Genomic DNA, 18,516 nt, shown 5'->3' on the forward strand with positions numbered 1-18,516 from the left:
AATCCAAATAGATGCATATATTTTCTTACATTTTCCCAGTTGCAAATTTTCTGTATGAAATCTGCATTTGGGATTTTCTTGTCTTATTGCTTGGCTTTTCAGGGTAATTCTGGACATAGGCAGAGATATAGGCTAGAATTATAGGTTGCATTAACATATTTTAAAAACAGAGCCATTTTACAAGCCTGGGTTAAAACCCATATTGATAAGAAATCTTTTTTTTAAGTTAATTGTTTGATGAATGAAAATGAGAAAGTTTTATTTCTTCTAATATCATTATCCACTTTTCTATCAATGATAGCATAGATGATAAATTAAGTTAGATGATACCCTTTTTTTTAATCTGTGAAACATTTAACAAGACACAAATTATCAATTCTCACTAAAAAAGTACTCATTGGTAATTTTTGCCATTTTGGGGACAAAACTTTTGGGAACCTACTATTTTTCATTGAAGTACTTTTCTCTGTTCATGATATGTAAATATTAAGGGTTCTTCATAGATATCAATTCATTCATTCAATAAATATTATGAGATAAATAGATCAATAGACAAACTTTGCACAGCAAGAACAATCAGCTGCTCAGTATTTGTTGAAAAAAATGAATAAAATAACAAGTCATGGGGCAATGTGACCAGAGAGATAAACCCTGGAAGATTGAGGACTGTTCAGTTCAAATAGAATTCATAGTTTATCTTTTAGAAAGTGAATTTTATGGTCTACATATTTGAAGGCTAACAATTAAGATAAAAAGGAAAAGGGAGGCAACCATAAGAGACCCTTAAATACAGAGAAGAAACTGAGGGTTGCTGGAGGGGAAGTTGGTGGGGGTATAAGCTAAGTGGATGATGGGCATTAAGGAGGGCACTTGCTGGGATGAGCACTGGGTACTCCATGTAAGTGATGAATCACTGGGTTCTACTCCTGAAACCAGCACTACACTGTATGTTAACTAACTTGAATGTAAATAAATCAATTTTTAAAAGATGCTGTTGTGACCACATCAGTGAGGATTTGATCACCTAAACTAGGTCCATGGTAATTTGGATAGAGGCTAGAATGTGCACTCTCTCTTTATATATACTCACACATGTACAGATAATATGTACAGACAGGAGTTGAAACAGCTGAATTTGTTTCGTAATTGAATTTAGGGAATGGGACAGAAGAAGGACTCCAGAATGCATGCCAGATTTCTAGTTGGGCTGACTGAGTGAATAATGGTTTATTACCAAAAATTACTGAAAAAAAATATTGAAGTATGAGCAGACTACCATAACAGGCATGGTAAACTCTGTTGGGATAGACTCTCCTCATTAACCATCTCTCATACATGTTATAAGTCTCAGATGAGATAAGGAATGTGAAAAGTTTTTAAGAAATTTAAGACATTGGGGTGTCTGGGTGGCTCAGTCAGTTAAGTGTTTGACTTCAGCTCAGGTCATGATCTCACAATTCATGAGTGTGAGCCCCCACATGGGGCTCTGTGCTGACAGCTCGGAGCCTGGAGACTGTTTCAGATTCAGCGTCTCCCTCTCTCTCTGCTCCTCCCCTGCTTGCACTCTGTCTCTCTCTCTCTCTCTCGAAAATAAGTAAACATAAAAAAAAATTAAAAATTAAAAAAATAAAGAAATTTAGGACATTAAAATCATCTGGGTATATAAAAGATACCATTATCATTTTCGGCTGAAAGGAAATTATGTAAATCAGAAGTAACGATGGTAATTTTCTTTTACCTGAGAAGAATGGAATAGAGAGGGGGGCATACTGGCTAATTAAATTAAGGTAGAACCTATATATCAGGATAATTAATTTGTATATGCTGATCTTTGTACCCTCAGAATCTAAGAATCTGTGTTTTAGGCCTATATATTTTTAAATATGTTTTACTCCATAAAGTCTTGATTAATGTTTTTCTCATAAAATCCGATTTAAGAGAAAATCATATTATCTATGGGCATTACTGGCTACGGTAAAGGTACCACACTTTAATGAGACTCAGCCTATACCGAGGGTAAAAAAAACATGAAAGATTATTATAAAACTCACCATCATATCTGCTGTAAGGAAAGGACTATGAGGATTATACAAAGTCATTGTGATTAGCTCCCCCCCCCCAAAAAAAAATATGGCCTAATACTTAGAAATAGTATTTCACATTTATTTAATTAATTTGGAATTTCAGGCTAATGCTAAATTGTGTGCAAGAATCACCTCATAAGGTAGATGACATTAGTAAAGTTTATGAGATCTGGGGCACCTGGGTGGCTCAGTTGGTTGAAAGTCTGCCTTTTGCTTTTGGCTCAGGTCATGATCTATTTTCAGCTCAGGTGGTGATCTCACGGTTGTGGGATGCAGCCCCAAGTCAGGCCCCGTTTTGGCTGTGGAGCCTGCGTAGGGTTCTCCCCCCCTCCCTCTGTCCCTGCTCTGCTCGTGCTCTCTCCCTCTCTCAAAAATTAAAATAAAAATAAATTTATGAGATCAAAGTCTATAAACAATTCTGTGGAAACAGCTCTGTGGAGTCCCATAGTTAGCATGAAGTTTATTTTGAAGTGAAGACACTTGAGATTCAGCAGGTGCAGAAAGAAGTATTCTCTGAGCTTCCTTTATAAGACTAAAAGCAGCAAGTTCTGGAAATAAGGCTGCCATAAATTCCCTCTCTAGGATGGTCTACTCCCAGGAGGAAGAACCAGAATAAATCTAACATAAATCCCTTCTCCAGGGAGTTGTAGGGCTCTGTAAAAAGTAGAAGGACCACCCACATGTGTAGAGACAAACATTATCACAGACTTTCTTATCTCTCCTTTGTTCTCTTAAGGAAAAAAAAAATAGTCTTTCAAAAGAAAAGAAAAAAAAAAAAGCCTTTTCATTCTCCTCCTTTTCCTCTAACAAATTAGGTATATAAGCCTCTAACTTAAACTATTTAGCAAGACAGCTACTTCATTTGTTGCTTCCCATATGCATATGTATCAACTTTTTTTTTCCATTAATCTGTCTGATGTCAGTTTAATTTGCAGGCCCCAGTCACTGCACTGAGAGGGTAGAAGAGATTTAGTTTTCCTCTTTTGCAGTTCCAATATACACAATGAACGACTGGTGGAGCTCAGGCACAAACTCTAATTATCTGGGTCTAGAGTCTGTGTCTTTATTTTATTTTATTTTATTTTAATTTTTGTAGTGTTTATTTTTGACAGAGAGAGAAAGAGAGAGAGACAGAGCATGACGTGGGAGGGGCAGAGAGAGAAGGGGACACAGAATCTGAAGCAGGCTCCAGTCTCTGAGCGGTCAGCACAGAGCCCGACACGGGGCTCAAACTCACCGACCGTGAGATCATGACCTGAGCTGAAGTCGGACACTCAACCGACTTAGCCACCCAGGCGCCCCTAGTCTGTGTATTTAAATAACCACGTTCCTCTGGCTTATTATTCATTTGTGGTTACTGTTTTTCTTTGTTTATGTATCTTTAGGTTTTAAGTTTCGAATCTTATTGGCCCTGTGAACAGTGTCACAGACGATCTCTTTGATTACCAAATGTTTTGGAACAAGCCTATAAATCTGCCCCAATAAAATACAAAGGTCGGTAATCTCAATATCAAATTCCTAGGAGCATACTAGCTCAATAATCTGTTTCCTTATTAGCAAAACAAAACTTAAGGCTAGTATTTCACAGCAAATATATGAGATTGTTAGTTTACTCTGACAACACAAGGATTGGTATTCATGGTATAAAGCCAGGGAACTTTCAACTAGACTGAAGGTAGAATTTTATGTGATGAAATATCAGTAGTTTTGAAAGTTTGCTGTTTAAACAAAATGACAACTCAGGGTTTACGGGTATGGGAAGCTAACAAGTAAAGAAAAAGAGTGACTCTGGCCATATATATTTGCCTCTGTATATACTTTGTCAGTGGTGAGAAATAGACATAACAGCATGGGGGGAGTGCCCTACTAGTCAGTTTTAACACATATATTTCAAAGCCTCAATTCTGGTACTATGTTGTCTATATTTCCGCTTGTAACTTTTGTTACTTTATTATTATATTTTATATATTTGAAAAAAATTAATGTTTTATTTTTATTTTTGAGACAGAGACAGGGTGTGAATGGAGGAGGGGCAGAAAGAGAAAGGGAGACACAGAATCCAAAGTGGGCTCCAAGCTCTGAGCTGTCAGCACAGAGCCCTAAGGGGGGCTTCAACCCAGGAACTGTGAGATCATGACCTGAGCCAAAGTCGGACACTTAGCCAACTGAGCCACCCAGGTGCCCTTATATTTTATATTTTGTAAGTGTCCTTAAGTATTTCCTAAAACTACAGCGAAGAGGAAAACTAATAAATTAACCAATTACATATATGTATGATACATATATATGTGTATATCTGTATTTACCACCCTTTCCCTTTTGCCTTTAAATAGACCATTTTGTCATGGAAAGTGACACTACCTGGGAATATATATGGACCAGATAGTATCCTAGTATACTCAATTTTATTTTTATCTTACTATTTTATTAATCCTATACTTGAATGGGTATCACAGTAGTGATGAGGTTCTCTTGGCTGATAATTATCAAGAGATAGATTAAATAATATCTAAACTACTCAGGCTGATTTCTGGCTTTGCTGAAAATAAAGACTTTCTGAACTTTTTTTTTTTTTTTTAATGTCTTAGGCTACTTTCTATAACATTTCAAAATGTTTTTCATGCCTTTGCAATTAAATCGTTTATTAATATGATTATATTCTAAATGATTTTTCAGCTTTTAAACCCACTCCTGAAGCAGCACAAATCTATATTATGATTAAATACCCAGGCTAAAGATGTGAGAAGCAAACTGTTAATTGTGTGCATATATGGGCGGTTTCTTAATTACATAACTGGTGAAACCGGAGGAAGTATGTGATGTTCTCCTTTCTTTTGCAGAGACATTTTTGAAAATCAAAACCAGTGACTGTCTTTGCAAGACAAAGAACTGATTATGCGTTTAGTCAATAAATGAAGAATGGCTGGTTACATGTTATGTTTTGTTCCTTTATTTTCCCAGCTGCATTGACAAGGTTTCTTTTGAAACCGCAGTCAAATGAGATGGTCTTTGGGTAGAGAATACAGAAAACGGTGCTTTCTCTTTTTCATAACGTTAGACCAGCCCTGCAGCGCACCATGTTACAAACAGACTCTAATTGTAAGGGGGTGAGGGCACAAAGTAAAGGTTTCCTATGGTGGAGGTTATGATCTACTGTAAGAAGGATCTACTGCGGGAGGAACTACCCTGTGTGTGAGCACGGGGGGCCAGCCCACGAAAAGTGCTACAAGAAGGGCTTCTAGGAAAACGTGCAAATCAAAGAACAGGAAGATGGCGATGACCTTTAAATTCATTCCTTTCTCGGGAAGTGTGCCCATTACCTCCTTAAGTGCATTCTGGCTAAATTTCCTGGGCCATTGATGCAAGGAAATCAGGTATATCGAAGCACATGGACCTAACTGGGGAAAGTGTCTAGCCCAGGACAGAACCTCGCACCAGCTCCCACAGTCATTAGTCACCAGAAGGGAGCTTCAGTCTGTCGCCCTCGCTTCCCTCGAGCTTCGATTTCAGAGCGTTCGTGTTTGGGAAGAAAGCAGGTGAGCTCGGCTCATTTGCAGCCAAGTGAGCTGCGCTTGACTATTGTGCTGGAAAATCTAGCACTTTTCTGCTACTGGTCGAGTTAAAATAGTCCTTCCTGGCTTTCAACAACCCTTGTCATTTGAAGGTGGGCTAAAAAGGGTCCCTTTATCAAATTGGCATTACTCCCACCGCCGAAATGTGGTTTCTACATGGAATACTGAGGCTTAGCCCTGAAGGTCCGATCTGCCCTGGACAAAAGCCTAGGGAAATGACCTCGCTGCCACCCACTGCCAGGGACAGAGTCATGGATCCCGCTTACTTCTTTCTGGTTTGGAGCCAGGTGTCCGGCGATTCAAAACTGAGAAAAGAAAAATGCACACACATATCCAAAATATTCGTGTTTTCAATACGAATGAAGAAATAACAACGAGAACGAGAAAATAACAATGATCTGACCTCCTCTTTCCATTTCCTTTTTGTTTTCTTTTTCTTGCCTCTTTCCCCTTTGGATAGTAGACTTTCTTTTTTTTTTTTATGCTACAGGTTCCATAAGGAGAACCTTACACATTCAAGTGTCACAGAAAAAATTATTTGATAATGTGTTATTAGATTTATATATTTATACACACACACATATATACACCCATGGGCGTATATATGTAATCTCTAACTCTATATTAAATAAGCATAATGGTTCATCTGTAAAATTTAAAGGTTTTGCGATTTTACCAGATTATTTCATATAGGTGGTGCACTGAAAACTGATTTTTCTGGAACAAAAACCATCGCATCAGAGGATTGCAAAGCTGGAATCTGAGATGTCAAATAAATGCATTTTTCTATGTTTTTGTAAGAATCAAAGATTTTCCCTGTGATTCAAATGACAATGACAAAGGTGACTTAAGGGTTTCACGTTATGATTTTGTAGGGAGTGCTCTCTTTGTTACCACAGCCTTAAAGATCCCCCTTTCTATAAATCTGACAGTGGATTATTCGCCATAAATCTAAGAAGCCAAGCATTTGGAGCTTAAAACTCCTGCATCTGTCTGACTTGGCATCACAGTGAGAGGAGTCACAAGGCCAGACACTATCTCATTGGGAAAGACAAATTATCATGTCTGAGTACCAGGAATAATGATTCTAAATATGGACAGGTCTAATTCATTCAACATTTCAATGATGGCCGAATGACACGTGCTGGGTGGGTTCAACCTCCAGCTGGAATTTTAGCTCTTTGGGAAGCTGCGGCAGGACAGATCTGTGGCAGATGAATGACAGACACATTTTGGGAATGAATGCATTTTCTAGCTCAGACAGGGACCTTTCAGAAATCTTGGGAATTATGTCACTTTCTACTTCTTAACCATTTACTTCCCTTCGTCCGACAAAAGCCACTCATACCCCACCCACCGCCTCGGCACAGAGCTATTCATGATACTAATTTGTATACTTTTGCACTTAAGATACTATTACAAATACCCATCTTTTATCTTCTTTGGCAATTGCATTTTTGCGTGTGTGTGAAGAGCTACTGAAAACAAATGGAAAAGAAACTGATTTAAACAAAGGTTATATGAGCGTGCGTATTCCAAAGAGGAGATTCTCAGAAATATAAAGTAAATAATGTAATATCTTTTATTTGTATCCTCCCCCAAAAGCAATAGATTAAGTGCTAATGACAGATTCAACAAAAGCAAATATCATTTTGCTGTGGCCAATCCTCTGGTGTTACCTGAATGGTAACTTTACCACCATTATCTTTGGAGAACCATCTCTAATGTATATTTCTGCAAGACTTTGTGTCCCAGAAAATTGATATTCAAAGAAAAAAGAAAAGAAAAGAAAAGAAAGTTTTGACAAAATCAACAACACACCTTTATTCTTTACATGGTCTAATAATAGGATGATGTGTTTTATATGTGTTTTTGGTATCTCCTTGTGAATTTGGCATCTCCTTGGTCAAAGACAAAACAAATCCTCTAGCACTGTCCCTGGAATCCTAAATTGAAACTTATCCTGTGACAGTGAGGAATAAAAGTATATATAGATGAGGAATATACACAACAGGTAAAACTAAACTTCTAAAGCCAGAGTAGTAACTTCAGAAGATATAAAAAAATGCAATCCCGTAAGTAATTATTATTATGCCTATTATCCTTTTATATCTGTAGAAATCAAAATGCTGATTCTAGTTGATGTTAATTAAATCCAGTTCTAATATATGTATGTATTGTTTTTCAAATAGAAGAGTTAATCAGTGGCTAATGTCTGAACGGGAGTTGAAATACTGTCAGAAGAAGAATTTTTAGGAAGATACTAATTTGTTTTGATTACAATATAGCTCATTAATAGACTTTCATAAACTATATTCGTTAGTTTTCATTGCTAATGTAAACTGCCTACAATAGGTTTCACTATAGGAATATAGTCAGATAATATTTCCAATTTATTTAACATGTTCTTGTCTACTATCTACTATTTGGCACAGTAAAAGACACTGGGTATACAGCAGTAAACAAAATATAAATAATTCTTTCAGATGTACTAGAAATAATTTTCACTTAGTACTAATAAAAATTTGCTAACATATGTAAATTTTTCTATGATTTATAAAATGCTTTTAGAAGCATTATCAAATTGATCCTTTTTGTGACTTATGGTAAAGTATAAATAGTTATTACCATTATTTCCATTTTCATATGAAGAAATCAACCTCCAAGAGCTTAACTAAATTTACAAATATTTTTTGGCTGGTAAGTAGCAGAGTTGGGATGTAATTTTATACTCACTGCATCACGCTTTGCAGGTGCTGTCTGAAATGTAAAGAAATGCTCATTCACTTTCTTGATGTAAATATGCTTTTCCTATTTTTCCTTTAGCAGAAAGTCCCAGTAAAATGTCCCATGATGACATGTAAATAGCTATGTATTTAATATAATTTTAATCAACAAATATGTAGAATTATTCACAGAGTCCTGGGGTAAGAAGGAATTGCATGGTCTGGTCTCACTCACTTTTTTCAGGTAAGTAAAAACGTCAATAGTCCCAAATCCAAACAATTTATCCTCATTTTTTAAAAGCTTCAGCAAACCTTTTAGCTGCTTGTTTTAGGATTTAGTCATCCTTGGAAAGAAAAATTAGTTATTTTGGACACGACATTTTCTAGATAAAACTAAAATCCATTATTCCCTGGCTTAAAGTTAAGAACAATTGATGAAACCCAATTAAAATGTTGCCCATCTCTTTAGAGTCAGATAATTTTCATCTCTCACCACTCCAAATGCCAATAATCTGTTCTTTTTGACTCCAAATATTTACAGTATTTTTAAAAGTTTATATTACATAAATAGAATAGTATGTTTTGGATCTTATTTTGCATCCATTATTAGAGTTTCACGTTCTTATTTCATAAATTGTAAGCTTATTAGGGCTTTGTATTTTGCTGTATACATTTTCATCTAATTGCATATTACTCGCAGTTGATGTTTCATTTGGATGGTTTCTCAAATGGATTATATAGAGGCTGAACTCCAGAATTATATTTCATTTCCCAGTTTTCTACTTTGGCTTTAGGCTAAGGTCTGTTATATCCATGGTTAATGAGGAAACCTTAGAGGCAATGCCCAATTCTAACTAATGAGCTCAAGTGCAGCCATTCTCCATAGTTCTCCTGGATTAATAGCAACCAATCTCATTTACTAGACATATGCATTTTCCAAAGTTAGTGTGTTCTATCTCAAAATGGCACCTGAAATCGTTATAACTATTTGGTAATACCATTTTGCACATAATGGCAATTAGACAATAATCAAGAGACAATACATGATAGAAGTCATGCAGTGCCCAAACTGCAGAAGTACACAATTTTGGAAGGGAAAAAATGCATATTTTTGCATTGAGTAGAAAAGATTTCATAGAGGAGATTTCAGGTAGACATTGAAGAAGAAGCAGGGCTTAGACAGATGTTAACAGACCATGGGTATAGTGAGAGAGCTGCTGTATAGGAAATAGTTATCATCCATTAATTTTCTATTTTAGTCATTACAACACCATCCAAAAAATAGAAAGCTATTCTAGCACTATATGTGGAGGGGCAGCGATGCAGAAGCAAGTGTGATAGAAAGTAAAAAACAAAAAAACAAAAAACCTGAATTTTGTTCTTGATTTTATTTCTAGTTAGGCTTGGATATTGTTAAATCTGTGTAGGATCTTCAAAATTCAGTTTCCCTACCTGCAAAATAAATAAGATGACTTAATATTTATTAACTTCCCACCAGAATATTCGATAAATGTACGGTATTTTAAAAATGAATGCAATTAGATTTTTTTCCACTTGTCTCCCCTTTTTCATCTAACCTGAATATTTTAATCTCAGAGTCTTTCTCATTTCTCCTTGCTTATGTCACTACATAATATTGAATGTAGCAATGTTTGGTATTCACTCCACACTACTCCAGTTTGACTGAACGGGGCTGAGGCAACAGGAAATAAGAAAACAAAAGGGTGAGAAAATCAGGGTGAGGTCAGGTAATTGGAAATGTTTTTGCGAGGCTGGCTTGTAAGAAGTTAGACAGAGATGTTTAAAGCAGGGCAAGCAGTCAGGGTTATAATGTGTCATGTTGGAGAGTTTGGATTTAATTCTCAAGAAACAGAAAACCATTGATAGGTGTTAAGTGGGGGAAATGGCATGGTAAGATTTGCATTTTAAAGAGCTGACTTAGGACCTCTTATTTCCCTGTCTGGCACCGAAGGAGCTTAGAAGTGACCACTCCATCGAAGGAGCTCGAAAATCACCATCCATGGTAATAACAAGTAAAAAGCTGAACGGACTGAAAAACCAACAACTCTTCTTAGATCCTTAAGAGAAGTGAAGCTATGGCCAACTGGTGACACCAAAATTGAACAAAAGAGACCGGCAGATACAGAGAAGCGAAACTTACCAGAATGGAAACACAGCAGCTAAAACTTCTGGCACGGGTGCCAATGCCAGGGTAGGAAGGCCTGAGCTATAATTGGTAAATAGTTGGAGACTCAGTGTGGAAGAGTATCAGTGTGGTCCAGGTGGACCCAGTCCCCACAACCCCAGGAGCTCAATCAAGTTCTTGAAAAGATCGGAAACAAATCCTCTCACGCTCCTGTCAAGGAGAGTAGAGAAGTCACCATTTTGAAAACACCAGTGCATTTTGTTCTTCTTAACAGGTCCGGTCACAAGAAAAAGTAGTGAACCAGAGCTTTACCTACTAGTGGTTTTTTCAGAGCCTAACCTACCTGGAGGAAAGGGAAATACCCAATTCTACCCGTAGTAGATATCCTGTCCCACCTAAGGTAGTGGTGGTGAGAAACTGAGAAGCACGTGCAGGGTTCCCAGTTCAGAGACGCAAGCAAACTAAAAAAGCGAGACCTGAACACCGGACATGGAACACTCCTTTCGTCCCTAAGCTTTTCTGCCCCCTTACTGAAGGTCCTTCTAGAAAGTTCCTTTTGCCTAGTGCATATTTTTTCATAGTATCAAGAAAAATATCGCAAGGTACACAAAATGGCAAGAACCAGAGTTTGACGAGACTGAGAGGAGATCAAAACCAGACTCAGACATGACAGAAATATCAGAATTAGCAGAATCAGAAGCTATCATGCCTTACAGGCAATTATGATGCACACTTAAAATTTGAGAACCGCTGATCTAGAAAATTGATTTGGATACTAAATTTTCTATATGTGATTTTCCCATTTTGGTGTGTGTGTGTGTGTGTGTGTGTGTGTGTGTGTGATTTTACTCCCAATTCTACTCACTATAGACTTCAAGTAATCTTCACTTGTTTTGCTCCTGTAATCCTTTCCTATATAGTGACTGTCAGTCCTATAAGAGGTGTATCTTGGATGTCTTTTACATTCCTTCATGGCCTAGCATGATGATGCTAAAGAAATATTCAGTAAATCCTTTGTGAAAGAAAGGTTAACAACGTGACATACTCACTGGCTAAAGCTGGTTATGCAGACTGTTTTTCTGCAGAAAGTCTGACCTGGAGACAGCATCACTTTCTAGATGATGTTGAGTGTCAGCATGAACACCCCTAAGTTTCATGAACCAGAGATGACTCCCACTTATCCAGAGACACATTGTCTCATTTAACATTACCTATGGGGCGCCCGGGGGGCTCAGTCTGTTAAGCGGCCGACTTCAGCTCAGGTCATGATCTCGTGGTTCGCGAGTTCGAGTCCCGCCTCGGGACCTGTGCTGATGGCTCAGAGCCTGGACCCTGCTTCGGATGCTGTGTCTCCCTCTCTCTCTGCCTGTCCTCAGCTGGCACTGGCACTCTGTCTCTGTGTCTCTCAAAAATAAATAACATTAAAAAAATTTTTAAAAAAAGATTATTTAAACCAAAAATTCCTCCTGTCCCCTCTGGCTGTTATACAGGAAGTATACAGCAGAAAGGAGAGAAAATAAATTTGGCGTGGTATTTGACATGTTGCTGTTTGCTAGAAGCTCTGGGAAAAGGTTGGATGGAAGATGACTTATGAGGGTTTGACAAGAATTGAGGGTCCTGACTAAGCAGTAGGTACCTTTCATTCATTGGGGTTGACTGACTATAGTTTAAAATACCATAGGGAAAAATGATATGTCAGGCCAATCCTATCTTAATTCTCAGGCACCTAAATGATCATGTACTTGGATCTTACCCAGAATTTGTTCTTCCACATATACTTTTGTCATGGAAATCCTGAGCTGTGTTAAGAATCAAAGAAAGGTGCTCTCCAGTGTAGATGGGTCACCTATAATTGTGCATACCTTCTAAATGAAAATCAAAATATATGTCAGATTCCTCTTTCTTCTTGTTTACCAACCATGAAAACACACTCTCAACTGATAATGCAGCCTCAGTGGAAGCCAAATATATACAATTGGTTAAGGTTTAACTATGTTTGTTCCACTGTTCTCAGCAATTTTCACGCATTTAATCCATATGCAATTGTAGTAAGAGATCATTCAGTTACTGATCGATGGAAAACTGAGGTCCAGAGAGGTTGATTAATTTTCAACAGGTCACACAGCTAGTAAAGACCAAACAAACAAACAAACAAACAATCAAATCAACAAACACACATTTCTTGTGGAAGAAAACCTGATTTCTTAACTGTATCTCAGTCCCTACATAAACAATTATTTCTGCAGAGCTGTTATGGATACGGCCTCAGTTGCCATCATGCAATTTTTTAAACTTAAAATTATATATTTTTTGGAAACCTTCTTTCTTTTTTCGAGGGGGGCAGTTTCCAAGTAGCAATTTTATTTAGTGTTCCCTTACTGATCAAGTCTCCTGTGAATTTCCTATTTCCTTCTCTGGCCAGGGGAAAGAGGGATGTTAGTTAACTGGCTTGTACACCCCACGAATTGACCTTGTAGGTTCCCTTCTGGTCTTGCTGGTTGGACATTGTCCTTTTCCCTCCTGTTTTTATTTGTCCTCTCTGAGCCACTGTTTGCATTCAATTTTACAAGGTATCCTTCTATTATCTCCTCTAGTTTTCAAAGCTTTTTTTATGCCCCCTTTGTACTTTCCATACTTTCTAATTCATCGAAAACTTTTTTTTTAATATATTCCAGAACATGAGAGAAGATGCCAAATGGGAGTGTAGTCAATGAAGAAGAAAAAGAAGAAAAATTAAAGTGGACAGAAATGTCACAAAGATGGAAATACAAGAAATATTGAGTTTATACCTGAAAAGTTCCTGAAACAGAAGTAAAAGAAATAGAGGAAAAGGGAGAAAAATGTCATGGTAAAGAGTTTGGGACAGCAATTGTCTGAGTAAAGTTGCTAGAGATTCACCATTGAGGCTTAGAAACATAAACTGTGGGTTTGTCTCCACATAAATAGGAGAGAAGAATTTGAACCAACCTTGTGTTTACATGAGGGGGCAAAACAAGTTTGTATAGAAATGGGCATCATTTTTTTTAATAATGCTGTAAATGGGACTGTGACTTAAATGGTTCTACCTAATACTCTAAATATTGGGAGGATCGTTGATGTGAGAAGAGGCAACATGAGAGGCAGGTGTTCTCACTTACTGAGGTTGTCAGAGACGTTAGGGCTAATTTCTGTCACAGGTTGGGCTAACCCAGACCAAAACTGCATGATCCGTTTCTGGACTTTCCATTTTCCAGGAACTTTATGTTTTCTCTTATAACAAAATTCTTCTGGGCCTAACTTTATTAGAATATTAAACTGTCATTAAATACAGAGTAAGAAATATATATAGTAAAAAACATACATATAATGATCCATTGTACTTTTGTGTTCTGTAATGTTGGATAGATTGTAGTTTAGGGCCCACTAGATAATGAGAAGGTATTGTATATTTGTCACGTCATTTAATTAGCACCACAATCCCATACGGTAACCATGGTAATGGCAGTCCTAAAGTTTTAGAATACTTTCAAGTTATAGACGGTGAATCTTGAATACTTACACTCAGATTCAGATTCAGCTTACTCACTCTGGCTTGAAAAAGCGAGAACATTTTACCAGGGGTAGATTCAGGTTTTGGAACATCTGAGGCATATGCAATTTAGGTAAGCTAATTAAAAAAAAATAGTGATTTGAATGATAAATGCAGAAAATGCATTTAAGATTACAAACACATTGTCATTTTCTATAGAGATAATAGTAAGATAATTCAGTCTTTCCACTCTCAAGGTTGGTCATCTGTATTGTTTTATTAAAACGTTTCAAAAATCTTTGGGCTTCACTACTCATTATCATTATATTACAGTGCTACGACTGCCATAACAAAATACCACAGACTAAGAGGCTTAAAACATGAAAATTTATTTCTCACCGTTCTGGAAGCTGAAAGCCCAAGATCCCTGTGTCCTCACGTGGCGTTCTCTCTGTGTGCACACGTTTCTGGTGTCGCTTCTTATAAGGAAACCAGTTCTGTTGGTAAATCCGTTCTTATGAGCTCATTTAATCTTCTTTGCCTCCTACAGGCCCTATTTCCAAATAAGGTCACGATGACGGTTAGGCCTCAACCTGTAAGTTGTTTGTGGGGGACACAAATTAATCTATACAATTGATATTGTCCTGCAAATATTTCAAGATGTTATCCATTTTCAAAAATCCTTTATCAAGTGTCTTGCATATATGAAAATTACACAAAGATACTTCTGTCACACTACTGCTAGAAATTTGTGCTGTGTGAAAATAGATTCTGATAAATTGTACTTCCTTAATTTTTATAAAAATTGATGGTACGTTTATAGTTACATATGGCATATTATCAAGAAGACCACAGACAGAGATACGTGTGGTATATTATTAAAAATTACAAACCAGGAAATTAAAAAAAAAAAAACTTAACCTATCTGGGACAGTCATTAATACTCTAGAGTTTACTCATAGGGAAGCCACAGCCTAATTTTAATTGCACACTGGTCACATTTTCTTATCTTACTCGTGCAACATTGTCGAACTCATTTCATCTCATTCTCTTCTCACCCATTGCTTGCAATTCTTCAGTCACACTATTTTTTTTATCTCCCTCAAAGATATAAATTCATATCCATCCTTAAACTTTTTCTCTGGTTTGTTTTTCTATCTAGTATATTCTTCCAGATCTTCATACAACACTGCAATATGACTCTTTCCAGTTTTCTTCCAGAAGAATTAGTGTAACAAGGACCCAAGTTACTTCCTGCTTAAAACAACACTAATACTTCATATAAAACATACAAATTTTTTTTTTCAATATAGAACACTATAGGACAGGGACACCTTGGTGGCTCAGTCAGTTGAGTGTCCAACTTCGGCTCAGGTCATGATCTCACGGTTCGTGAGTTCTAGCCCCATGTCAGGCTCTGTGCTGATAGCTCAGAGCCTGGAGCCTGTTTCAGATTCTGTGTCTCCTTCTCTCTGCCCCTCTCCCACTTGCACTCTCTCTCCCTCCCTCTCTCTCTCAAAAATAAACATTAAAAAGATGTTTAAAAAATTAAAGAAAAAGAACACAATAGGACAGTGATCACTTAGACAAGAGGAGGAAATGAGGTGATCCCTAAAATTGTCACAACTTCCTAATTGGAGAGTGGTTCCTGGCATTGGGTGAGGGAAGATTTACTCAGTTACAGCATGACAGTCTCCTGACCTAAGATTTGGAGATGAAAATCTAAGAAAGGCTAAGCAGCTAGACTCTAAAGGACCATGCCAGAGTAGAAAAGGCATCACAGAAACAGTTCCAGAGATCTCTTCCAGAGTTGTAAAGAATCTACTTTAAGTCTTCAAATGAGTACTGATCAGTTCAGGTGGGTATGAAAACTACCCAATGCTTTGGAAAATCTACCAAGAAGGAACAGAGGGTAGAATCCTGGCGCTTGCATAGGTCTGGATATAATTTGTGTTCCTCCTAGACAGAGTTGAAAATATCGTAATTTATGGACCATTGAGTAGGATAGTCAAAAGGTTATTGCCTTGGCAATATGACAAAATCAGTCCCAGAACCAAAGGCTACTCTGGTTGCATCTAACAGAGTTTAAAAGCAAGTCTCAAAGCGATCAAACTTCTAAGTAAGTTTGATCAAAATTTGATCAGACTAAGTTTGATCAGAATTCTAAGTAAATTAACTGTATTATGAAGCAAAACTTACTATATAGGAATACAAAAATATCCTGCTTTTAATATAGTAAAATTCACAGTACTTATGATCCAGTCAATAATTACCAGGTATGAAATAAAATAAGAAAATTTATGCCATATTAAGGAGAAAAAGACAATCACTAGAAATAAACCCAGAAATTAAATAAATGATAGAGTTGACAGAAAAGTATATAAAACAGTTATAACTATAACTCATATATGTCAATATATATATTGACATATATATGTCATATAACTATAACTCATGTCAATATACATATTGACATATATATGTCATATAACTATAACTCATATGTCAATAAAGAAGAAGAAAATTAAACATTTTAAGTAGGAATATGGAAGAATTAACAAAACAAATTGAACTTCTAGAAAGGGAAATCATGCCTGAAATTAAAAAAAAAAAAAATACAATGCTTGGAGGAGATAGGAGATTATACATTGTAATAGAAAAAAAATTGCATATGTAAACATAACAACAGAAGATATTCAAAAGAAAAAAAAACAGTAAAGACACTTAAAAAATAAAGAAAAAAAATCGAAAAACTGAGGAACAACTTCATATTAATAGGTGTTTAATTGAAGTTCCCATGGGGATATTGAAAGAGAAAAAAATATACGAAGACATAACGCCTGAAGTTTCTCCAGATTGGGTTGAAACTGTAAATTCATAATCCAGTAAACTTGGCACGTCCTGAGCATGAGAAGAGAACTACCTAAACAGTAGAAAACATTAAACACAGCCAGAGGGTAAGCATGAACATGTGCACACAGAAACACGTACCATGAACAGAGGGACAAAGATGAGGAAGGCAGCAGATTGTTACAAAAAAGGCAGATCAGAAGACGGTAAAACGACAATTTCAAAGACAGAGGGAGGGGCTCCTGGGTGGCTTAGTCAGTTAAGTATCTGACTCTTGATTTTAGGGCAGGTCCTGATCTCATGGCGCGGAATTGGAGCCCCACACGGGCTCCAAGTCGGGCATGGATCTGGCTGGAGATTTCTCTCTCCCTCTTTCTCTGTGCCTCTCCTACTCTCACTCTCTCTTTAAAAACATAATAAATAAATAAATAAATAAATAAATAAAGACCGAGAGAAAAATGTCAGCCCACCACAACCAGCAAAAATATCTTTCAAAGACAAAGGGAAAATAAAAACATTTTCAGACACAGAAAAACTGAAATAATCACTAGTGTCTAACATGCGAAATGTTATGGGGAATCTTTTAGGAAAATTATTAGAGATGGAAATTTACATTCTTCACAAAGTGAGGAAGGACACCGGAAATCAAAGACATGGTAACAAAGCAGTAAATAAATAGTATTTTCTTACACATTTAATATGAAAATTTTTGACTTACTAAGACAAAATAATAATACTGCATTATGGGGTTTAGGATCCATAGAGGCAAAATATAAAAACCAGTATAATAAGGCCAAAATATGTGTGAAATGGAATTGTTGTGTTGTAAGGTATTTTCATTACAACTGAAGTAGTATAAGTTTACTTGAAGGTAAACTTTATGAAGTTAGAGATGGATATTATAAACTGTAAGACAGCCAGTAAAAGGAACAATACGAGGAGATAGCTAATACACCAACAGAGAAGATAAACAAATCATAACAACAAATTAAGCCAAAGGAGGTAGAAAAAGAAGACAATGAGAATAACAACAATAAAACATGTGGGACAAGGAGAACACAAACAGAATGATGGTATACTAAAGCCCAACCACAGTGGGGCACTTGGTGGCTCAGTTGGTTAAGTGTCTGACTTCATCTCAGGTCACGATCTCAGGATTCATGGGTTTGAGCCCTGCGTCGGGCTCTGTGCTGACAGCTTAGGGCCTGGAGCCTGCTTCTTATTCTGTTGTCTCCCATTCTCTGCCTCTCCCCCACTCTCACTGTCTCTCTCTCAAAAAATGAATACACATTGAAATAAAATTTTTAAAGCCCAACCACATCAAGAATCCCGTTAAATATAAGTGGTTCCATCATATTATTTAAAAGGCATGATTGTCAAAATTGATTTAAAAAAAAAAAAACTAAGACCCAACTTTGTGTTTTCTACAAGAAACAAACACATATAACAAATATGGGTAGTTGAAAATAATAGTTTGAAAAAATTAGCATGATAATCAAAATAAAAATACTAATCAAAATAATCAAAATAATCAAAATAAATACTAATCAAACTAAACACTAATCAAAATAAAACTGAAATGGCTAAAATAATATCAGGCAAAGTAGATTTCAGAACAGTATTATAAGGG

Source organism: Lynx rufus, unplaced genomic scaffold (genome assembly GCF_022079265.1).
Source record: "Lynx rufus isolate CCGP_SWC_20201006 ecotype Redwood Valley unplaced genomic scaffold, mLynRuf1.p SCAF_3, whole genome shotgun sequence".
Classification (NCBI taxonomy): domain Eukaryota; kingdom Metazoa; phylum Chordata; class Mammalia; order Carnivora; family Felidae; genus Lynx; species Lynx rufus.